The following is a 25,116-nucleotide window of genomic DNA, read 5'->3' as shown; positions in this document are numbered from 1 at the left end:
ATTCTATAGGTGCAACAGATCGTTTCAGTTCTTCCCAGGAGTGTTGAGCATACTGCAAAAGCAGAGAAGCTTTCTGAAAGCATGTCTTTCAGGACATGATTTCATATGCATGGTGTCACACAACCTGTGTGTGAGCACTGCGGATTTCTTCAGATTTTCAGATGTTACACAAACAGATTTGGAAATGCTCATGTGCAGCAGCATTATGACATAAACAAAGACTACAATTTTAGTGTTTTCACTGGCAAAATTCTGGGGTTTCAAAACAAGTCAGCTTACTGCTTTGCTACTTTTTCTTTACTTGTTTGCATGGGACTTGTTTGTTTCAACATGGTGATAAGTACTCTGTGTCTTCAGATGTATTTACCAGTTTTCTGCAACAGCCGGACACCAACATGAAACTACCAAGTGTCCTCTGGTCTTACAACATGCAGTCAGCTTGAGTGTAATGATACAAGCAGGTAAAATAAACATATGTGCTCCTATAGCAACAGGGTGTTTGCCACATATACAGTGCAACAGCTGCTGTAGTTGCATTTTAGTTGCTCTAGTTGTATTTTTGGTGGGCTTTCACTGCTTTTAATGGAGTAGCAATACTTATGGTCCTACACTGAGGCAGGGAGCTGGAAAGATTATCCTTTCCACCATGTATTCAGGACCTCATGTCATTTGGAATTGGTGGGGCAGGAGCATCCAACCCCTGTGGACCGACTTTAGTCTGGATCTGTCTCTTTTCCTGAAATAATATTGTGGTGCCAATAGCAGCACAATCTTGGCTTTTTCCAGTTGCCTCTAAATTTTTTTTTAGCTGTCTGCTAAAATCTAGAAATGTGATTACCCAATAAGAAAATTCTGAAGTTATTGTATCAGCTTCCAATGAACGAGACAAGACCATATTTGTCTTTACAACCAGCAGCCTTTTAATTCAGCTGCAGTCAGCATCCGGCATGTATATGTACTGCAGTGCTTTCTGCAACAGCGCTTGTGACAGTCACATACCAGGCTACTTTTAACTTGCCCTTTCAATACCAGCCTCTTTGTATTTCATCCTACAGCTGCATCACTGCATGCAGAGTAGTCCACATTAAGCCTTCATTTTGCCCTCTTTTTTTTTTTTTCTTTTTTTGACTGTGTGAATCTTTAGAAAAGGTTTTTTTTGGAAAAAAAAATCAAAAATTCTACATATGCTTGTTTGCATGGAAGAACTAGCATGAACAATAACAAGAAGAGGATTGTTTCACTTCCCTCTTCTGTTTCTGACAGTTGATTATGAACATCGGGTAAGATGTGGTAACAGTTAAGGACTGAGCAGAAGGTTCTTTTCTGAAAACTGGCCATTATACTAGCTTGTAGAATTGAAATAAAACCCAACAGATGATCAGGTATATCAGTACTTCTTAATGCTGCATTAATTCATCCCCATTTAATTTAGGGGTGAACCAGAATTACAGGACAAAACTGAGAACTTGACTCTGATACCACTGTAACAAACAAGGTTTCTTTCTCACCTTTATTAGCTGTGTCACCTCTACTTCTCTGCAACACCTTTTGAATAGCACAGAACACAGCAAAATAAACTAGAATATCCTGCTTTTAATTATCCTCACTCAACAATATTTCCCCTTATTAATCAATAGTCGTGGCAGACGACCACGACCCGCCACATGTCTTTAAAGCTGTCTTAAGAGAAACAAGAGGTCTTTAGGACCTGACCCGTACTACCTTTACTCACTACCTCTGGAGCGCAGGTACACGGACCAAGCTCGCCACCCCACCGCGCAGGGAAGAGGGGCCCGGCCGAGTCCTCGGCTCTCCCGGAGCTGCCGTGCGCGACTTCCTTCTCCCTCTGGAGGGAGACACAGTCCAGTTTTTGGCTGCCGCCGGCGCCGCCGCGTCCCTCCTGCCCCTGCTCCGGCAGCCGCGGCCCCCTTTCCCCGGGGCAGCTGCCCTGCCCGGCCCTACCCTGCCCCGCCCGGCTGCTCGCTCCCGCCCGGCGCCCCAGCCTCCCACCGCAGGGGCAGAGGGGTCCCGGGGGAGCGGCGGCGCGGCCACCGGGGGTCCGCGGGCATCTCCCCGGCCACATGCGCCTCTGGGCGTAAACTTCGCACCCCCGCCCCGCCGCTCGGAGCGGAGAGGAGAGAAGGGAGAGCTGCGCTGCGGAGCGGGCGGCGGAGGGAGGCGGCCCCAGCCCCAGTGTGCGCGGGCGGCGGCGGCAGGCACTGCCGGCTGAGCCCCGCTGCTCGGTCAGACAGAACCGGCCGCTGGGACTTGCTCCCTCGTAAGGGCTGGGGAGGAGAGTCGCGAGTGGCCGGATAAATACGGGGGAGGAGAAGGGCGTCTCTCCCTCCACCTCCTCCCTCCTCCCCGCCGCGGAGGGCGCGCTTGGAACTGCCTGTCTGTCCGGGTGCCCGGGGTGTCTCCGCGCCCTTCCGCGGAGCGGTGCGCGCACGCTGGGCGCGGAGGCTGCTGCTGCTGAAGGTGAACCTCGCGCTCTCCAATTACTTTTCCCAAGAGAGAGAAGGAGGCAGCAGGAGGGGGAAGTCGTGCTGTGTGTGGAAGGCACACCAATCAGAGATGCTCTAACGGAGGGACTGCTGCAGGACGCGCCGGCTTCTCCTCCTTCCTCTGCCGGCGGGGCTGAATCGGAACCAGGCGCAGCTGGCGTAGGGGCCGAAGCCGTCTGGGCTGCAGGACTTACCCATCTCCGCTGTTCCAATAGATCAACCATACTTCGTCCTCTCTATTTTTTTTTCTCGATACTCTGAAATCGTGCATAAGAAACACTTCAAGTCTTCTCTCAATTCCCAGTTACTTCACCCTTCCTCTAGCATCTCTTAGCCGAATTCCTGGTGTATTCCCAGAGAGGCGGGGTGTGAGAGCCGGGCCCCGCGGGCGGCTGCTGCCGAGGGGAGCCGAGCGGACGCGGCACGGCGCCGCTCCGTGCCCCCGAGCGCTGGCGGGGCGCGGGGCGTGTGCCGGCGATGCCCGGGCGGTAAGGCTGGAGCTCCCCCCGGACGGGAGGCGGCCGATCGCTAGGCATTTCTAGCAAGAATCGGGACTGCAGGTAGGTGAGCGTAGCGCTCCAGGCTCGTGTGTCTGTCTGTGTGTCTGTCTGGGCGCTGGTGGGGCCGCCGGGTGATACTCTTCGCAGGCGGAAACCCCGCGGGCGGCGGGCGCCAGCGGCCGCGGCGGGGCCAGGTGTGAGGTGTGCGGAGCGGCTGCCGCGGGCTGCGCCCGCCCGCTGCCCTGAAGTTGGACGAAGCCGGATGTGAAGAGCTGCTTTGCCGTCCTTCTGCTGGGCACCTGAAGCAGCCGGCTGCAGCCTTTCGGCGGGCGATTCTCAAGACTTCTGTTTTCCCTTTTAATTTTATTTCATTTTACATAAAAGAACAGTTCAACAGAGCCGAGAGGGAGGCGGGGGGAGCAGGGGAACCCACCCGGTTTTCAACTTTTATGGAACGGGTAGCCGCTAACTCGCAGGACCTTCGGGCACTTGGGGATTACTGTGCCCGGACGCTTTATCGGCCGCGTTCGAGAGAACGGCTGGAAGAGCGGATAGTCGCTTTATGCGGCCTCTAAAAACAAAACAAACAAGAAAAAAAAAAAAAAAAAGCCATAAAGGGAAGATTCATGGCTCCGTTTTTCTCTTTTTCTCTGTAGTGCTCTCCAAGTTGTGCGTATATACTATGAAACATACCTTGTATATCCACGTTGCTTTTGTAGAGAAAGTTTTAAAATAACCTGCTTTATTCCTGTGCAGCTGTGGGATCGGATACAATGCAAAGAATAAAGAGCGAGAGCTTGCACTGCCCTGTTAGGGGTTGCTACGCATGGCTGTTCTGTATATTTCATTCCTACGGGAGTTAAATGATTGCTTAAAGCATTTTAAATTATATGTGTAGCTACAGTTCTCCCTTTCCAGCTTTTGCTTGGAGCTTACCAGTATTTTTTTTTATAAATACCTCAGTTTTACCACCCTCCCCCCAGTAGACATTGGCTCAGTATTTAAAGAACCATGCTTTGACTCCTGCAGAACTGTCAATTTAAATAATAAACCTACTCAACTCCTTTCTCTGAAAACCCCATAAAGGATTCCGGGTCATAGGGTCTTTGGACCACAGTGGATACATTTAAATTACTATTGACTAAATGATAATTGTTATCTGGTTTCTCTGTCTTACCAACTAGTCTCAGACTTTATCATTCAGCCTACTATATGTTTAACACTTTAAAGCTACTTTATGGGCTAATTTAAGTAAAATTGAGAAATTAAGATTCTTACCTGTAGTATTGGGTACACACTTGAAACACAGTAGTTCATTGATGCTAGGAGGAGAGCTTAGTTGAAGTTGGGAAAGAGCATACTAAGATATTTTTATCAGAGGTGGCAAAGATTACAAGTTCAATTATACTTGTGCACATTAATTGTGCTGTCATCTCATACTGATGCCTAAATTGTTTTGTGAGTGTATAATTAACAGTAGTAAAGTAATTCATATAAATTTCACTATTAATATTTTATTTCAGAGAGATGATGTTGCTGAAGCAGTATTGAAAACCATGTGGGTTTTGTTTCACATAATCCCAATTTCCAGTAGTTATTCTTATAAATGTAAATTACCTACCATAATTTCAGTGGAAATCTTTGCTCAGTTGATACAGCAAATCAGATTTACTACTCACTGGTTCTACATATTTTTTTGTACATAGAAGGTCCCTCAAAAATGTAGTATTAACTTTAGATACACTGATGATAGTAGGTGACTGAGATAAAATCTTGATTCTGTCTTGCTGTTTTAATCAGAGAATGATGGCTAAGCTGCCAGTACCTTTAATCATATTGAACACGCGGGGTAACTTTTTTACCTGTCTCTTATGATCTGGGAGATCTCAGCTTTATGTGCAGATGCCTGTAGTGCACTTGATTATTCTGGTGGGGAATACATTAAAAACTTGTTCTGAATGAAAGTAAATAGATGTGTGTACAGATGGATATTGGAGATTGTTTTACTGGCAGGTTGCAAAGTGATGATTCATTGAGCCCTGTCTAGATTTACATAAAGCAAATAATACTTTACACTGAATTGTTATGGCAGAGAAAAATGTAGCAGCCAAGAAGTTTCATGATTTCATGACAGGTGATGACAGACTTGATAAAGGACATCTTTACAAATACAGGCAGTATGTTTTTGGTAAGCAAAATGTAACCACGAAGTTTTTAATATCTGAGCATCTTCACACCAAAATTTATTGCTGTCTGTGTTGCTACTTACCAAGCAGTGTAAACCTAAATAATGTACTAGAAAGATGTTTCATTGATTATGTTGTATGTTTTGTTTACTATAAATAAGTAATGCAACAGTGCTAACTAGTTATCTCACTAAAGGGAATCACTGACTTGGAAGACAGAAAATCACAATACCTAATACTCATCTACACAGAAATGTGATCACCATCTTGAAAAATTATTCCAAATGATACAACTATCAGTGAGCAAGCGGTTGTATGCCTCTGTTTTATCTTCTGCAGGATTTTATTAGAAATGCTTCATTAAATCACATTATTCTGCAGCTGTCTGCTCACGGAAAATTAAAATAAAAATCAGGAAATTTATCCAGCAGAGCAGTAATATTTCCTTTGCTAAGTACTGAAAGTTTAAATAAAACAAGATCTTTTAGCATCAGTGTACCAGAAGCACTGAGTACATCCTATTTTTGTGATGTATGGATGGCATTTACAGATGCAATTCATCAATGTATTTATTAGTCAAATGTCATCAAACAAAGAAGATAAATGGCAGTAAACAAAGACTGCATGGTAATACAGAGGCTAAAGCAATGGAAGACCCTACAATCTAATTAGTTAATGTTGAGTTTCATATTTTCAATCTCTATTTAAACATCTCATTTAAATGTCTTTCATCATTTTTCTATTGCCTGTCCAAGTAATTCAGGTAGCAATAGCTTTTTATTGGAAAATATATTTTTCATTTACCTTTTGAATTTTGAAGGCCTTGAGCTGTCTAAGGATGAATGTAACAGAAGAGTCCTATGCCAGCAGAACTGAATACTGACCAGTCCCTGTTCATGATCATTTTTGTGTTGAGGGTTATCACCAGCTGACTTAGACTTTCATTCCTCTCTTGGAGTAGTTGCAGGTCTGACATTTTAAACCAGCTGGAGTATTTGCTCCATTATCCTTATATCACTGAATTTAAGAGTGTGAATTTAATCCTTCATTACTTAGAAGGATTTTGCTTGTGCTTTGTTTTCTTTTTTTTTTTTTTCAGCATGATAAAACAGTGTCATAGTATACACAGCTTCACAGAGTCCATTGTAAGTACACACTTTCACATTTGAAATATTTTTTAAAAACAGAAGTTCACTCTTAGGGCTATTTCAACAGAAAATTTGGCTCATTGATTTGGTTTTATAAACTCTTAATATTTACTTTGCAACACTTCTCCTCATTACTAAGTTCAGATATATAACATTCACCAGACATAGGAATGAATGTGGAAACATCAACAGTAATGTTGTTCATTTTTTATGGTGACAGCTACAGAACTATCTCCTTTTGCTCTTGTAGAACTTGGGAAGGATTTATGCTTTGTTTCTTTATATAGCCAAGCAACCACTCTTGTTTGCCATATGTAGCGAGTTATTTATCAAAAGAGATAGCAAAATAATAATGGCCAGCTAATGTACCTTTTCATACTACTAGTGCAGAACAGTCACATTTTTAAGATAAACAATTCAAGGCATCTTCATATAGCTTCTTTTATATCATGTGTTTTGAAAAACACTTTGGAGATAGAAAAGAGAAAGCAAAGACCTTACACTTTACTAATTAAAGTAGTTAACTACCAGGTATGGCATGACACTAGTTAGATAAAATAGTTAGATAAAATGATGAAGAGATTAAGTCACTGAAAAAAGCTTTCTTAGCTTTTTCTCAGAAGAAAGACAGATCTGAATACATTGGTACAGTGATTTGTAGAATGCACTTCAAGCTGTTGCTTGAAGTAGCACTGGAAAATTCTTTGTATGGATTTGATCCTTAGGCTGTAGCTAAACACTTATAGGAGAGGATCCTGTATGTTTTGTGGTGTGGAAGAATAATTTATATAATTGCATGTGTAAAAAGTTAGGAAATGCTTTCCCCCCCTCATCTTTGAAGTTTAGCAAACCTCCTTAGCTGTGCTAGGTTCATAGCTTGCATTTTCTAGTTGCCTCACTTCACATCTTGCTGATCTTGTAATAGGAAGCTTGAACACAGGTCTCTTGGCACCAGGACAGCATTGTATACAGCCGCCTCAGCTGTGAGCATCCCTTTAACAATGTCAAGGGGAAAGCCACGGTACAGGGTAGCACTCAGATGAAAGCACACATGGCTTTTTTTGGACTCCTGGGTGTTTGGTATTCTTCTATGCCTCTATTACAAATCAAAGCTAATGCAGCAGAAGGTGCTTTACACTGGCAAACTTCACAAGTAAATAATAAACAATCACAGTTCAACAAACTTAACTGGTTGTATAAATAGCAAAATATTAATAAATGAGTCAGTAAATATCAAACACTCTAAAAATAGATAAATGTTTAGTCTTGGTTGTATGCTGGCCTCTCTCTCTGTGGAATATTTCTTGCCTCTTCTGTTGCTGTATTAAGGTCCAGTATTTGAAGATGAGGTACTGGACTAGATGGATCATCGTCTTGATTCAATAAAGCAATTTCTTTCTTGAAATGCAAGGAGGCAGTATTGCAGTGCTGCATATTTACTTTACTTACAAGAATCAAACTGCAGCTGCTTAGTGTACTACTTTTGCTTTTTTTTTCCACTTTTAAAAGCAGGATATAAAACATTTCTAAAATAAATCTGTCAGTAACATGCAGTCTCACACCAGCTCTTTTAGAGACAGGAGCACAGACCTGACTAGTCTCTCACATTTGCAGTGATATTTTCATATTGGATTTTTTCTACTCCCTCAGTGCATTTTCTGCATCACATATTGATAAGGCAGAGCTGTGGCCTCTGATCCATCCTGCCACAAAGCAGTCAGTTATGTAGCGGGTGTTCTTCCTCATCTCTGTCTGGCAGGTTGTATCATGGATGGGGTAGAGGGTGTGGCTCAGCCCTTGGGTCACCCAGTGGATTTTCATGCTCATCTGAGCATCTTTATACAGAACAGCCTTCCTGGTTATAGGTTGTCCCTACCTTGCCATGTGAAACTGTGTATGAGAGAACCTGTACCAAAGCCTTTGACGTGCAGTCATGCAGCCTTAGGATAGGTGCTGCCTTCGGCCTCGTGACTGCATTTGGGAGATCTGTGAGCACTGTATTCAAACCATGGACTCTAGATCCCCTTTCAGTTGAGACTTTCAGTGTTTGTTCCCATTTAAGATACCTGTTTGGCCTTTCAGGTTCTAGGCTCAATGATATTTTGTCACTGGGTATTGTGTTATTGCATATATTCAAGTCACACAGAATGGCTTCGTGCCTCTGAGGAAAGCTAATGTCTTTCTGTGCTATTTGTATGTTGCAAACTGTTTGAAATGTGGATCTTTTCCAGTAAGAGATGAAAGTGAGTACCATCTGAAGCTTATCTCATGATTTATATAAGATGAATTAGTAGTCTTAGTTCAGTTTGAACTGTAGAAGTGTCCAAGTCCCAAAAGTCACCACAGGGAAAAATTAGGATGTGTTCCTGCTGTGTGCAGAGAGGTAAAACTTGAGGGCTGATCATGTGAGACATTTCAGCTGGTGTGGCTTCAATGGGACCAATCAAATTAATTATGTGATTTAAGTCTTTTCTGAATTGAGCCCGAATAAATATTTCTAATTGCTTAGACTGATCAGTGCTGAAGGCATGTAGGTGAGGTACTGTTTTGATAACTATGTTTGTATTTGTATTATGGGTATAAATTTAAAACTTGAGCTTTATTTGAGTGGTTTACCACTCCTACGCCTTTTATGAATCTTCAATCCCATTATATTCAGAAAAGAGACTATGTAACAGCAAGAAATTTTCAGAAAGATTCTACAGGCGTATGGGCACTCTGCATTATAAAGTTAGAGGCTACTATTACAATAATGTAAATTTTCAAATATGGTGTTGTTGGTGTGTCACCAAAGTAAAATATCAATTTCTGACTAAGCATATCAGGCTCTGGTATTTGTGCAGGAAATTAGGTCATGTTTAGAGCCTAATTGCAGAAAAAAAAAGATCTGTTTCAGCACCATTAAAAAAGTGCTGAAAGATATACCCTCTCTGGGGTATATTCTCTCTTCACACTCTGTTACCTGTGCAGATTTAGGATAAAAACATGTGAATCTATGCATTGCAACAAATAAAGTATTATTAAACAAGATGGGAAGTTTTATCTTATGATCCGGTAACACCCAAATAGAGAGGGATAAGTTCAGTTCTATGGTCTTACTGGAATCAAGACGCAAGAAATATTGTGTTTATATTCTAACATAACATGCTATAAATTTAGATATGGTATTATCAGCCACTACACTGACATTTCTCATTATTATGATCCTACTTTTTTTCTGTTCAGTCTAGATTCACGAGGGATAAACCTTGCATTGGAATTAAGGTAATATTTAAAATGCATAACTGGTGAGTGCCCAAACCTTCACAAGGAAGGCATTACGCTGGTATTTGTGCAATGGATGTTCAAATTCATTCAAAAGAAGTGGCCGTGAATCCTGATTGAGCTTCTGATTTAGGAAATGTTGGAGATTTTTTTCCCAAATGCAGCTTCAATTTTTCCTTTATGGCAATGAGATTTTATTATTCTGGTTATAAACATTGTCATTGTGATTGTTCTGATTTAACCCCAGTAGGCAGCTCAGCCCACTCAGCCACTTGCTCACTCCCTCACAGTGAGATGGGGAAGAGAATTGGAACAGTAACGGTGAGAAAACTTGTGGGTTAAGACAGTTTAATAGGTAAAGCAAAAGCTGCACACACAAGCAAAGCAAAACAAGGAATTAATTCAGCACTTTGCACTGGCAGGCAGGGGTGAAGCCATCTCCAGGAAAGCGGAGCTCCATCACACGTAGCGGTGACTTGTGAAATGTATGCCAAATCCCGCTTCTTCCCTGTGTTTGTATGCTGAGCATGACCTCATATGATATGAAATATCACTTCAGCTATTTGGGGTCAGCAGTCCTGCACCTCCAATTTTTTCACTGGTGGAGCAATGTGAGGAAGATAAAAAAGGCCTTGATACTGTTTAAGCACTGTATAGCAGTAACTAAACATATCTTTTCTATCAACACTGTTTTGGTCACAAATCTAAAACACAGCAACATAAAAGCTGCTATAAGAATATTAATTCTATTCCTGCCTAACCCAGTATGATCTTTACCACTTATTCTTAAAATTTACATCACACTTAGGCCCCATGTTGTTCAATATCCTCTCATTAACCACCCTTTTTCCCTTCTCACTCTGTAATATATGCAATTTTTTTTTTGTTTAGTCTGTCGCCCACCAGTGTATGATGTCCATAAAATGACAGTTGAGTTCATCTGGTCCTTGACTTGGATTCTGTTTGCTATGCTGGTCACTCAGTAGAGGAGAGGTGGTTGTTTTGTGGACTTACTGGGCACAAAACCAGCTCAGGTTGGGTCTCTGCTGCCCTTGCACTGGTTGTTGTAAGGCTTGTCCTCAACTGGTTTGTGTGGTTCTTACTGTAATACTTACTGTAACATGCAACTCAAATAATGGCTTATGGCAATTTAGATGAATATCTATTGCAGTCTTCATCCCTGGTCCCTTTGGACCAGGCCATAGGGTTTTACATTGCAGTGAACTGCCCTGATTGCCACTGCTCAGCATGGGTCTATCCATAGATCATAGCCTGTTCAGGGCTGTATCTGCTGCAGTATGGACTAATGCACAGCCGTGGTCACTCTCATCTCAAGTGTGCTCCACTGCTCTGGAGTGGCCTTATCCTTGGACCACAGCACCTTCAGGGGTGTTACCTGCTGTATTGTGGCCTTATTCATGGCCAGGTCACAAATCTGAAACACAATAAGCTACTATTAAGAAAGGTAACTATATCCCAGCTAAAACCACTATATTGATAGAAGTATTTTATTTAACCACAGAAGGTCAGCTTGTGACCAAAGCCTAACAACATAAGAGAATGTAACTCTGGGTAACTTTCTTCCCCTTGTACATTGCTTTTGCATCAGATGTGATTCTGAGCAGACAGCTTACAGTTCTTGGTACATTGGGCCTTTAGATGACTCTGTGAGGTTTTCAGCAGCTTTAGCCCTCCTGATTGTGCAGGCTGGCCTGGCATGCACCTGTTTGTGTACACGCAAATGCAGCCTTCTCACATTCTGATCATGTCTGTGTCCCCTTGTGCAATTGTTGGGGTCACTGCTTATGGAAAATGTATTAGGAGAAAGTTTAAGCCTAACTCAGCTGTTCTGAACTTCTTTCCCTTTGGGACTGTAGTATAATGCTTTAGGCTTGAGGATTTTTTGACACCTTAATTATTCTTAAGTATATCAAGTAGTCTTTGGACTTGCTTTTTTTTTTGTTGCATTATGATGAAGAGATATTTGACAGTGAATAAATACACATTTGGTATGTTTTTTCATTGGAAGAAAACTTTAAAAATTGCTAATTATTCATCAAATAAACTCTTAATAAAATTCCTCTGTATGAAAAATGTTTACTCAACAATTGCTATAGCTGCTTGAATACATGAAGACACTTTATTCCCATTTCCACTTTAAAAATGGAATACTCAATAATGGCAGTTATATTCTCTCCTTCCTCATCATGTCTCAGCTGCTCATAACCTAACTTTTTCTCCTCTGGTTCTCCTTGCCCTTCCTTTTCTCTTCACTGTTCACCTCATCTGCATTGGTGTCATCTGATCTTTCCGAATGTCAAGTAAATGCAGACTGCAGTCAGCATTACCAAATTGCTCTCCTGCCAGAAAAGTCTCTTTTCATGTGTATGACCCATCATTTCACAGTTAGCTGCAAGTCATTCTGATTCCCAAATTTACAATGTATTTTCTATTTAATGAGCTATTAAACATTATGCACTTTTAAACTTGATTTTTTCTAACTGCTTTCCTCCTGATAATTATAGCTTTCGAAAGAAACAATTAATTTGAAACCAATTCTGCAACAGAAGTGGCATTATTTAGATAGCATTCCTCCATCTTCATGCACTAGGGATTATCTCATTAGGATTAATTTATATTTGGAAACTCATGGAGACCACTATATCAGTCCAATAGCCACCATGGTGTTATCAATAACATAGACAAGGCTACTGCATATGCTATTTTAATAAAACATAAAATGAAGGTAGATACATGGCTGGCTGGGTAGTTAATTTTTAATTTGTTAGTTTATATACTTTTTTCACCCAGGAGAATGCTTTGAGTAAACCAGAACACAAACACAAATAATATTCCATATGTATTGCAAAGATTTGGACATTTTTGAATGGTGTGTTATTCTCATATATTCTTTTGGTAATCATAATATTCTGTTTGTTAGGATAATTCTTCAAATTAAGTGGTTGTCTAATAATAAGCTGGTAAAAATTGCAGCTGACTCAGTTACAATGAAGAAGTGAGTTCAACATGGCTCACATGTAAGGTTCCCTTACATCCGTGTATTTATTAAATCTAATAATATGTACTAATGCAGGCTATATAATCCTGGCTTTATAATTGTGGTTGATTATACCTAGTTAATAGATAGAAACTAAATGTGTATGCAACCTGCCAAAGGATCACCTTGTGGTGAATCCTAATAATCTTTTCACAAATGCTAATATTTTTGGTTTTTGCTGCTTTGAGTTCCACTTAAGCAAAATATGGAAATGATTAACAGAAGGAAAACTTATCCATGACTCTGGCATGGAAGTTGGTAGAAATGTCCCAGCTGCTGTAAAACAGTCTCTGATAGGCTCCCTTCATTGGTTGCATATTGGAGCTCATACCTCATTCTCACAGTTGCTTTGTGGGAACAATATTGAACATCTTCCTGCGAGAAAAATTTGTTTCTCTGAATCTGTACATGTTAAATGCAGATTCAAGATGAATACAAGATACATATGATCAAACAAATATGCTGAGAAGTTTTGGTAATTTGTAGAGTCCTTGACGCCTTTGTACATGAAGGGTATGTTGTGTATTCCCTTCTGTCTTGGATAATGAAAGGTCACAATTTACCTGTGCCTTTTTTTTGCACCCCTGTTTGAGAAAATAGCTAAATATACAGGTGAGTAATTAGTCAAGTATATAGCTTTATTTCTTTCCTCGTTTCTTTGGAACTTTTTGGTTCAGCACTGCTTCAGTTCAGTTGCAATCTTTTCTGGTTACTTATGATGGTATTATGACAGGCCTAGTTCTGTCAGCTGAAATAATAAAATATTTCTCACTAGTGAATGATTCAGGTGGTTCAAAGACAGATTTTAAAAATAAAATATTTTTTAGTCTCCCAAACTTCCTATCCATTAAACAAAGAGATAAAATAGTCTGCATGCACCAAATCCTTCCTAAGCTTTACTGTTTTACTGGAAAAAGTAAGAAGCTATGATTTTGTGATTTGTCCACAGCTATTCTGTGAGCTGCACATTTCAGTCTCTGTGTTTTTTTAGTTGTTGGTAATTCATGGCCTCCTTCCTGGAGAGACAATTTATAGCTGTCTGGTTCTTCTAATTTCTGTGTGTATTCTGGTCTTGACCAGAAGATCTGTATAACTTTTATTTAATACCTGAGAAGAACATTTTTCCATTTACTGACCAAGCCATTATGACTTTAAATTATTGTCCCTCCATAGATACGATTATTCTTCTTATTTGCAGCTGGGTACTTGCCTTTGCATGTAAAATACATTTACAACCCTGTAAGCATAAAAATCCTGAAAACATTATGTACTGACCATATATGAATAGCTATGTAACAGTCTAACATTATGAACTGAAACCATAAGATAAACATGCATAGTTTTGCTGTATATACAATATATTCCTAGATCAGCAGTGGTCTGTGGAGTTCACATGCACAGTGATGATCATAATAGGGATGAGTCACTGGAAAGATTTAAAGTTGCATCTTTTCTCTGTTCTTCCACTTTTGGGGTTGTTATTTGTTGGCTAATGAACATTTTTTTAAATTGAGGTTTGCCAAAGTGTGAATCAGACCTACTGTAATATTTTTAGATATTGGACTACAGATAGTTTTGGAGGTAGAGGGAAATGGATGATGGAACTGTCTATAAAATGATAAGTGGTTCCACAATATGATTGCTTCTGGTAGAAGTTATTGTTTGAAAATCATAGTTTGCTTTAGTTTCTCCTTTCCCCTCAGATCAGGAGAAATCTTGAACTTAATTCATTGTAATGAAATAAGTGATTGGAGCCCACTGGTAAAAGAAATAGTAGTGGACAAACAATTTCTCTGTTTTGTTTTTGTCAGCTGTTGCTGAGGTTCTCCAGTGAGTCTGATCTTAAAAAAGACCTTCAGTTTTTATCCATTAGATCTCTTTTGTGAAGGAGAAGAAAAGTTTCTCTATTAAGGTACTTCAGTAATGGCCAGAGTCAGAGAACAAGCGGGACTACAATCTAACAAAAGAAGGAACTGAGAATGTAAGAAAAGTACTTCTTTGTACTTTGATGAATACTTTGTCAAATTCTTTCTGCTGCTTAGTGGCAGATGGTGTTTCACACAGCACTGTTACAAGACAAATGCAAATTTGTCCAGGCGCTGAGTAGTTGTTTCCACTTTGGAGGAAAGAAACTGTACCTGGCCTCTGCCTTCTATTCTATTTTTTTTTTCTCTTTTCATAATTTTGGAAGACATTTCATTAGTATTTCCCAGAAATGTCTAACTATGCATTGTAGAAAAGCATGTCTGCCTATGACTTTCTATGGAAGCCTGGTTTGTAAGGCCCTTTAATTTTTAACTATTGTAAATACTTTCTAGCATTGAAGAAAACAAAACCATAACTGGGGAACAGGAAGATGTCCATTTCCTTCCTTTTTTAAATTTAAACATTTTTATCCTAGGCTTCTGCCCAATAAATACTTCCTTTGAAAAATGAACCCAGATCTATTGTTCTACTACATTTTTGTGTTTTTATTTCTTTTTTTTTAAAGAATTGTTATTGAATGAAATAATGTCTTTGATTATTGGCAGCACACTAACAATTAGGAACTTCTGTATACTTATAAATACATTCTTCTACAAAAATTTGATCTCTAAGTTAAATACCACTCACTTCCATGAATAAATACTAATTACATTAAGTAGTGGTGTAATAAAGGAGCACAGCCCATTGGTTTTGTTTTTATCAACATAATAAGTCATAGTAGTAATTTTCTGTGAGAGTTTTAATTTTTCCAGTATAATATGCAGTGAACTTGTAATGGTTCCTGAACTAAGTGCAATTTTTTTCCATTTCTTTGCCATTTGAGGACACTTCCTCATACCTCTGAGTGCTTTCAAGCCTCTAGTCCTTTATCTGTCTTTGAGCATAGCTACTATTTTGCCATTCCACTGACTTTCAACACCAGGCTTCCTGGGTAAGTCTAACTGATTTGTGGTCAAGGTTCAATAAAACAGACAGAAATATTTTAAATCCAGAGTTATTTTTAATATTAAAAATCGAATATAGAAATACAAAGTGGATTTTAAAATAGAGTCTGTTCTTTCTATCTTATGCTTCAGCTTACCTCTTCCATTTGGTACCCTGAGTTGATTTCACTTCTGCAGTTGCTCAAAGATCTGTGTAACACAGTAGCTTTTTCAGAAAAAGCTAAAGGACTTGAGCAACAGACACTACAATCATTAAAACTGGCTTTTAAAATAACATCATATCCCTTCATGGTTAGCTTCATGTGTTCAGTTTCTCTGCTAGCCTACAATACTACAGAGCTTTCAGACTGAGTACTGCATACCTCCTTTTTAATTTCAGTCTCAGAGGTGACGAAGGAGATTTAAAACCTGCTCAGATGGCCTAGATCTGTCAGAGAAAAGAGAGTCGAGCCCTTCACATAGCCATTGCAGATACTCTGAAATTCACTCTGAGAATCTCATATAACAAAAGCTCTTTGGGTGGCTGATTTTGACCGAAAAGGTGAAGGTGAAGCTACCTCTTAGCATTTTCAGCACTAATAAAACTTGTGGTTGGAATTTACCTTTTCACTGATATGATCATATCCAGAAGCTGAATAACAGCTACAATTGTGTTTTACCACCCCCTTGTGTTACTTGATTGGCCTGGATATCTTTTTCCAGCAATTAAATTTTGTGACTTGGAATGATACAGCTAGACATAGCAGTCTCACAGGTCTCATAGTATTATGTTTCCTTGCCTGTTCAAACATATGGTAGTAATTTTATTTTTTGAAGTTATTCTTTTTAATCTTGAAGCCTCTGCTCAAAAATGTGTTAAATCTCCTGGTATTTGGAGTAGAGTAATAATGGTGCATCATCAAATAAAATTCCTGAGCCAGCATACAGGACCAGACAAGAATACCTTTTTAGACATCGCCCTTTCTTTTTCAAAGACACTCAAACCCCACAAGCTATACAAGATTAAAAGTAAATACACCTTTAATTGTGATTTATTTTCTTGTCAGATAATGAACCTTTGCAAAGCTACATTTGAAATGACAGTATGTTATTTTAATGGCAAAAGAAACTCCTTCTTTAGAGACTTCAATGTTCTGCAAAAAGTAAAACACTATGTATGTCACCTTGTTATTGCTTTGTGGAGTTTAAATTAGAACCCAGTGCTTCTTGGCTTTAGATATTGCAAATTTGGTCATAGACTATCAAAAAGGGCATTAAAGTCAGGATTCAGCTTGAGACTGACACCTAAAATAGGTGTTCACTTCCAGTTGGAGGTAGGTGGTTTAGCTTCATAGTCAAGGGAGATCCAGGGTAGGATTCAAGTGTATAACATAATTTAAAACTCTCTGTCTGGCCTCCAAGTGCTACTTTAGATTGTTGCAGAACCCTATCTGAATCAGATGCAAAATGGCTTGCATCACATCTGCTGATCCCTTCTCTTGGGCATTTCAGATGGCCCTAGATGGTTATGTTTGGGCAATCGAATCCTGATGCTGATCAATAGACCTAAAAAGTGATCCTGCTGGCTTTAAAATACCTATCTAGGTTGGATCAACTAAATTGTACTTCAAATCACAGCAGGTTAAGTTAAATAAATTGCCTTAAAGGCAGCATTTTAATCATTCATGGTGAACATTTTAAATGTGGCAAAATATTTGAGATATTTGGATGGACTTTATAGTGCTGTACCAGGTCAATAATGTCAAACATAATGTTTCCCTCTGTAATCATCACTGGTGAAGCTGCACCTTGAGGACTGTGTTCAGTTCTGAGCCCCTCACAACAAGAAGTGTATTGGTGTGATGGGCAGTAAAACTGGTGAAGGTCTGGAGCCCAGGTGTTTAACCTGGAGATGAGGAGGTTCAGGGGAGACTTTGCAACTGCCTGACAAGAGCCTGTACCTTGGTGAGGGTCAGCTTCTTCTCACAGGCAACTTGTGACAGGATGAGAGGACAGAGCCTCAATCTGTGCCAGGGAAGGCTCGGGTTGGACATCAGGAAAAAATTGTTCATGGAAAGGGTGGTTAAGCATTTGAACAGGCTGCCCAGTAAGGTGGTGGAATCACCATCTTTGGAGGTGTTAAAGAAATACTGAGCATGGCACTTAGTGCTGTGGTTTAGTGGGCAAGGTGGTGATCTGGCAAAGGTGGACTTGATCATGGAGGTCTTTTAAAACCTATGATTTAGTTAACTGAACTGAGTACTTATATTTCAATGTCTAAATGTTGGTGCCATAATCCTGAACATATTGGTATCTCTGTTACTGATAGATAATTGAAAGAATAGTAGCATCATGTATGACAATAACAAAACTAATTAACATTGGAGGCAATTTATGCTAAAACTATTATTTTAATTTCTTTTTTATCTGTTGTTTAATGATTCAGTCTAATAAAAATCCGAATGTGTGAAAAAATTGTGGCTGCCCCTTGAAAGTCTGAATATTAAACTGAAGTCTGAAATATCTCACAAGTTATGAGACTGTATCAAACTCTTTAAGCTAGATTTAATGTTTCTGGTAATTCTAAGACAAATAAATAATCAGAGATTTTTAGTAATAAAAAACTATAATATGTTACACATATTATACATATAATACTTGTATTAATAAGAAAGAAATAATCAGGTTTTAAAAATAGGTCTGGAAAGGGTGCTTCCAGCTTTCCTTCTAGTTTATAAGGAGCGTGACATTAACTAAATTTTATTTCTCAGCTCAGGTTTTGTTGCTGAGACCATCATCCAGAAGGATAGTTAATTTCAGAACAAACATTTATTGGACTGTGATGTAACGGGGAAATGAGAGAAGTTTCCACAAGAATGGATAACCATATGCTGAATGTGTATAGAAATCTACTTACAGAGTTTCAGAGCAACAAACCAAACCCAAAATCCTGAAAGAGGCATACTCTGTGTGAAGTGTTTTTGTGACACTGACACATAGCATGACCTTTCAGGACTGAGGTGCTGAACAGTGATAAAACATTTTTCTGCCCTTTACTTTGGCTCACTTACATACAAGACTGATGCCTGCAAGAGAATCTTTCAATCCTTAGTCCTCACTGCATCTGCCTGTCAGTAAGTGTACATGGCATGTAAGTCACAACATTGTCGTAGCTGTGGCAGTGGTCCATGTGTCTTGGTCTATGAGGAGTGGGAAGTATATAATTTCTGACATCTACTAGTGTTTTATCAAAATCCTGAGCATGTTATAAGGATTTCTTCTGGGGTTTTGATTTTCTAATGAGCAACTTGACTATGGTTCATTAAGCTCCTCCAGTTTTGGCTCTTTGTAGAATATAGGTCTACTGGCATCAATCCCCAAACTACCACTCTGCCCATTGATACAATATACACTGGACAGCATCAATCTATGGAATTGAAAAAAATTACCATCATAAAAAAAACCAACTCTTCTTCCTTTGTCTAATGGGAATAAGTAATTTAAGAAACACATCTGCTTTGCTACTTCTTAAGATTCTTAAACAGAATTACAGAGAATTTTATGCCGAAGTACTTTTGCTTGTCATTTGCGTGGTGAAACGATTCTTAGTGTGGACAGCAACAGCTGAATTCGCTTAGTAAATAAAATGCTTGGGCCCCAGTTCTGACATGATTAGGCCACGTGCGGAGGCTACGGGCCGTGGCCCCGGGCAGAGGCAGGGGCCAGCCAGCACTGCCCGCGTGAGGCCGCGTGGCGCCGTGGGAGCGGCACCTCCGGGCAGGAACGTCTGCCCCCGATGCCGCTGCTGCCGCCGCGTGGGTGTGCAGCTTGGGTAACCCTTCATGCTGAGAGGAGATGAGGAGATGAGAGAAGGACACTTGTCTGCGAGCCCAAAGAGTCCTTTATTTACCCAGGTATGGCAGGAAAGGTGCCCTCTGGGTGGGTGCAGGAACAAATGCCAAAGAAATCAAAGATTGCAGCAGCTTGAATAGGGGGTGGGCGGACAGGGTTGCAAACCTGTCTCGCCCAATGGGGATAAAACGGAGAGGGATACAACAACCTATGATAATGTAACAGGGGTAGGCACAAGGTCAGGGGACAAATACAAAAGCTAAACTGGGGTGATTGATACAGAACTTTCTCAAAGAAACTGGGGGTGGTTACAGGATTGACAGCCAAAAGGGTATAAACAAACTCGGATTGATGGAACCAAATAAGGAAAAAACAGGGAGAGATGAGAAGATTGACAGATAACTGGGGAGCCAAGTGGTGGGAACTTTTGGGGTAAACAACTTGGATCACACCAACTGTGAGGGGACAAATGGGGGAGCATAAAGGCTAACTAACATTAATAAAACCAACTGACTAAATAAAACCACACAACAGCCATGTACCCTCTCTCCCCATATTGCCCTTTTTTTTTGTTGTCCCCAGAATTACTCTTTTCTCAGAAAATGCAAAGTAATTTTTGACTGTATTTTTATTTGCTGAGGGTCTTTAAGGCTTTTAAAAGTACCTGCCTTGATTCCTCCAATAGCTGTATTTGTGCAGTATTTTTCTGCAGGACGCTCCATCAATATCTGACTAATTAGAGATGAAATGTCCAAGCAGTATTTAGTAAGGCAGTTTTCTAATTAATTGCAAAACAGGAGAAAATGTTAATTATAGTTGGAATGATCCTAAATACCAGTTTACCATTTTTTACCATTTAATTGCAAGAAATTATGCAAATAACCAAATATAGAACATTTGAAAAAAAATATTTTTTATACTACTTGTAACACAGACAGAATGTTTTTTGTTAGGCAAAATTTTAAGTTTTTGAGGATTAGAATTCTCTCAGTGAGTAAACATTATCTTTCTTTTGTATTCAGCTGCCATCCTTTATAAATATCCCCTTCAAAAAAAAAGTTCTTTAAAATTTTCCTTTAGAATGCTTATACAAATTAAAAAATTCTGTTATATTTTTTGTGGTATTGTATGACAACTGTAATTGCAAGCTTCAAAATCAAGGACCTAATCTGTCTTAAAATGTTAGGGTGGATAGATACACATATATTGAGGGATGCAGTTTAAAACCCTAGGGCCTGTCTATAATAGAAAGAATTAGCATCAGCATTTTGTGCAGCTGAACCAATGGTGAGTGCTATTTAGGTAAAAATGAATGAGGGATGAACTTTGTTCAGCCCTGGTTCAAAGCACCATTACATATTGGACCAGGTTTTGACTGAGCCATGAGCCTGCATATGGCTATGATTCCCATGAGCTATGTGAGAACAGCTTTAAAACAAGATACCTGATGGTTAGCCTATTTTTAGGCTATTTGCATGGTGGCTTTTCTAGGACACACCTTAATCAGGATACCTATATATTGTGTTTGTAGTGAATATCTGTCAAGAGTCAGTTCTTTCTCCATAATAAGCAGATTGCATTATTAAGTTGGAGTCACTGTTTACATTAAATTATAATCTTTACCATGGTTAGCTTTGAGCAGGTTTTATTTTGATTGCTATATAGATGTACTTAAAATCAGTCACCTTTCCTATAATTACATAGGTGGGAGATAACAGAACTTTGCAAGTTCTTCTGAATACTTTCACCTTTCATTTCCTCACAAGTCTCCTCAAATGAGTACATTAGCATCATTTCCCAGAAAAAAAAATTCTACCATTTCTTAGTTCTACATACAATTTTATTTCCTTTTCACAGCAGCACAGAAGAGACCATCAGAAAAACTCACTAAAATCTTGACTTGATCCTACTTTAACTCTACATGTAGACCAGGAAGTCTGCTTTCTGGGAAGCTCACTTGTTTTTTTGTAGTGTCCATCTGACCTGCTGGGCTACCTCAGCAGCACTGCTTAGATTTCATGGGAATAAAACTTCAATATGAGGAGATTTTACCTTGGGTGATGCAGATGTCTTTCTCAGAGCCAATAAACCAAATCATCCCCAGCCAAAGCACTTTTTGGACAGCAGGTCCAGCATGATGCCTGTCCATGGTACTTTATATTAGGGAGATGAAGTTCTTAGAGCTTCCATTGACCTAAGATAATTTGCAGCTCTACAACTCCATGTGGGAACTGTCTGTAAGCACAAATTAAGATTGCATGGACAAATTGTGAGACAGCCTGCATAACTTATTGTCATTTGCACATGTAAAATGTGCATTTTTATTATTATGATTATGTGCATACAATTCAGGCCATATGCTGAAAAAACAACACTGTATTTTAATCAGGTTACTTAGCTAAATCAAATTTAAACTACTTGTTAATCTGTCTGCCCAGAAGAGTCCTGTCTCAGATCTGTATGAAGATCTTCTCTACAATAAGCAGATTAAATTTTTAAAATTTTCTGGACATACAGCTTTCTTAAAAGGCTGTCATGAAATCCTGGAAAAAGAAGATGAACATTAGTAAAGTTTGTAATCAAGTAGTCTGTTAGAGAAGCTACCATCTTGAAACAATCTTTGCCTAAATAATATTTTTGCATGCCTTTACTGTAATAATACCTGCAGTGGTTTTTTTTTTTTTTTTTTTCCAAAGACTTGTGCAAAACATTACCAAGAGAGAAATTTGCTGATTGCTAGTAGTGTGTAGAATTTATTTTTTCCAATTTCATTAAATTGAAATTTTTGGCTTCTAGCCAAATGTGATTTAAAACAATTTTAGGTCTCGGCCTCTAAACAAATTGTTTTAAAAACTGTCATTGCACAGAGGATGGGTCAGCATTTCTAGTTCAGCTTATTTAGTTCGGTGATGGTAGCTGTTATGCAGTACAGGTGACAAGAAGGTCCTTTGCCTTTGTGCATTAGTTAGAAAGCTTAGTTAGCCAGGGGATGCTGTTGTGTCAGCTACAAGGTTAGAATGCTGTGGACTTCTGATGCTTGAGAGAGCTGTTACAGCCTTGAGATGAAGAGATGTGGCTCTTAAGTGCAAGGACTGAAATTCAATGCATTTTAGTTGTGACATTCACTGTTTCAATCCCTAGTGAAACAACCTTGGAGCAATATTCACCTTTGCTAATTCAAACAGAGCCTGAATCACTTTTCCTGCTCATGGGAGACAAAGCTATCAGGATAGCTGCATGTTACCCCAAGGACCAAACCTGACTTTTCTGCAGATGTTTTTTATTGGTCCATTAATGTACCTGAATTTGGCCTGCAAACAGAAAAAAAAAAATCAGCTGATCAAATGTCTCAGTTTAGAAATGCTACTCCCCAGTTTAGAGCTCCCACTGGGACTCTCCAAACTATGTGCTGCTCATTTGCTTCTCTCTTCTGCTCCAATGTTGGTATGGAGAGGAGAATTGGAGGCGCAAAAGGTGACGATTATATGTTGAGATAAAAATATTTACTGGAAACAGCAATGAGATAATAAAACAAGCAGAAACGGCAACAATGTTAATGGAAGGGGGGGGTGGGATTAGGTGGTACAAGAAATGAACTGTTCACACAGAAACCCCCTGACAATAAAAAAGTACCTGGCCACTCCCTTCGCCAAGCTGTGCCAACCCTGAAGGTAGTGCTTCCCTGCCCCTTCCCCTACTCCCTCCCAAAAATCATGTGAGGTGATATTAAATAATCTCTGTGTCCTAGCCATGCCCCTTCTTGGCTATAGCAAAAATTTATCCAGTCCTGGAACTAGGTCATCAAACTTTGGGATTTTTCTGTGGTTCAGGACTGGCAAATTTTGATCCTTCATATGTGTTGAATTTTAATAAATTCACAGAAATGCTTTTGTGACTTTGCTTGTAATTATTGAAAATGCTGTATTTTGACATTATAGTGTGGAGAGCAATTTTCAAAGTTACGGAAAATGAGAACTTGCATAGCCATGCAGTTGTCTATGGTGACCTGGACAATTTGTATTGACCTGCTTTAATTTTAAAGGAAAAAGTATCTGCTTTTATAAACCTTTTCTGTACCTGAATCTCTACTTTTTACACATTCTGTTTGATCTTATGACCTTGCTGTATTGTTGATGCCTCTGTATATTGGAAATTTACTGTCCTCTTTTGGGGATATACACTGTATTTCTCAAAGCAGGTTCACTAGAGCATTATTGAATGCCAGTGATGGAACCCCTCATCTTGTAGGCAAATGATCTACCAATCAGGCTTTGTATTTTTTATAGGTCTGGACTGAAGGTACTGAGTTTCAGCCCTTCAGTTTGAAGGACTGAAATTTCTGCGGAAACAGAGAAGTTGGGTATGATATGTGTTCTTTGATATGGTAGTAATTAAGGTTGAAGAAAAACATACTCTATGGGTGACAACATCCCTCATTTGGAATCTGCTTGGAGGTAGCCAACTCTTGGAAAAAGGCTTTGAAGTCTGAGTAAACACATAACACTGATGAGTAGTCCAGGACACTGTGCAACTCTCGTGCTCTGCCTGAAGCAGAGTAACTGCTTTCAGAATCTTTATGTAGTCAATTAGATTACCCACTTCAGTTATGATGTATCCTTCAAAGGGCTTAGGGAGGGACAGTGTTCATGAGATGGCAGTTCTGTGGAGAAAGGTCATCCTCATATTATCAGAAAGTGTTTTATAGTAAGCATAGGGGCCAAGCAATTGAACTTGTGCATCTTCAAAGAGTACCAAATAGAGAAATGTGACAACATTAAAAAAAACCAACCATACAAACAAACATAATGAGCCCACATTTTTTTCAGTACAAGGATCAATATTTATTTTTAGAAAAAAATTGCCCTTTTTAAAAATTAACTATTGTTAACTTGAAATACAAAACAAAATCCTGGTAATTATAGGCCAATACCCAGTAAGACAATGGAACAGTTTGTATGAGTGTCATCACGCAGCACTTACAGGATGGCCAGGGTATCAGACACAACCAGCACAGGTTAAGGAGGGGAAGGTCATGTTTGACCAACCTGGTCTCATTTTATGACAAGGTGACCCGCCTGGTGAATGCTGGAATGGCTGTGGATGTTGTGTGCCTGGACCTCAGCAAGGCCTTTGACACTGTCTCCCACAGCACACTCCCGGTAAAGCTGCAGCCCATGGCTTGGACAGGAGCACTCTTCACTGGGTTCAGAATTGGCTGGATGGCCAGCCCAGGGAGTGCTGCTGCATCCAGCTGGCAGCCAGGCACCAGTGGTGTCCCTCAGGGGTCTATGCTGGGGACAGTTCTGTTCAATATCTTTATTGATGACATGGATGAGAGGATTGAGTCTTTCATTAGTAAATTTGCAGATGACACTAAGCTGGGATTGTGTGTCAATCTATTGGAAGGGAGAAGGGCTCTGCAGAGAGACCTGGAATGGTTGGATGAATGGGCAAAGCCCAGGGATGGAGTTTAATAAGTCCAAGTGCCGAGTCCTGCATTTTGGCCACAATAACCCCCCGCAGCATTACAGGCTGGGGACGGTGTGGCTGGGCAGTGCCCAGGCAGAAAGGGACCTGGGGGTGCTGGTGACAGCTGGCTGAACATGAGCCAGCAGTGTGTCCTGGTGGCCAAGAAGGCCAAGGGCATCCTGGCCTGGATCAGGAATGGTGTGGCCAGCAGGAGCAGGGAGGTCAT

At 39.9% G+C, this 25,116-nt stretch overlaps 1 protein-coding gene across 1 annotated transcript in view; it reads left to right on the top strand.

Annotated features, from left to right (window-relative positions):
* Nucleotides 1–2,925: 2,925 nt before the first annotated feature.
* Nucleotides 2,926–25,116, top strand: part of TAFA2 (TAFA chemokine like family member 2) — a 179,368-nt gene continuing 157,177 nt past the window's right edge. The window contains exon 1 of the transcript XR_014951817.1: nt 2,926–3,064. The gene's annotated coding sequence lies outside the window, so the exon portion shown is untranslated. The remainder of the gene's footprint in view (nt 3,065–25,116) is intronic.

This window comes from Lonchura striata, chromosome 1A (assembly GCF_050655825.1).
Source record: "Lonchura striata isolate lonStrDom1 chromosome 1A, ASM5065582v1, whole genome shotgun sequence".
Lineage (NCBI taxonomy): Eukaryota > Metazoa > Chordata > Aves > Passeriformes > Estrildidae > Lonchura > Lonchura striata.
This window is presented reverse-complemented; position numbering and strand designations above follow the sequence as displayed.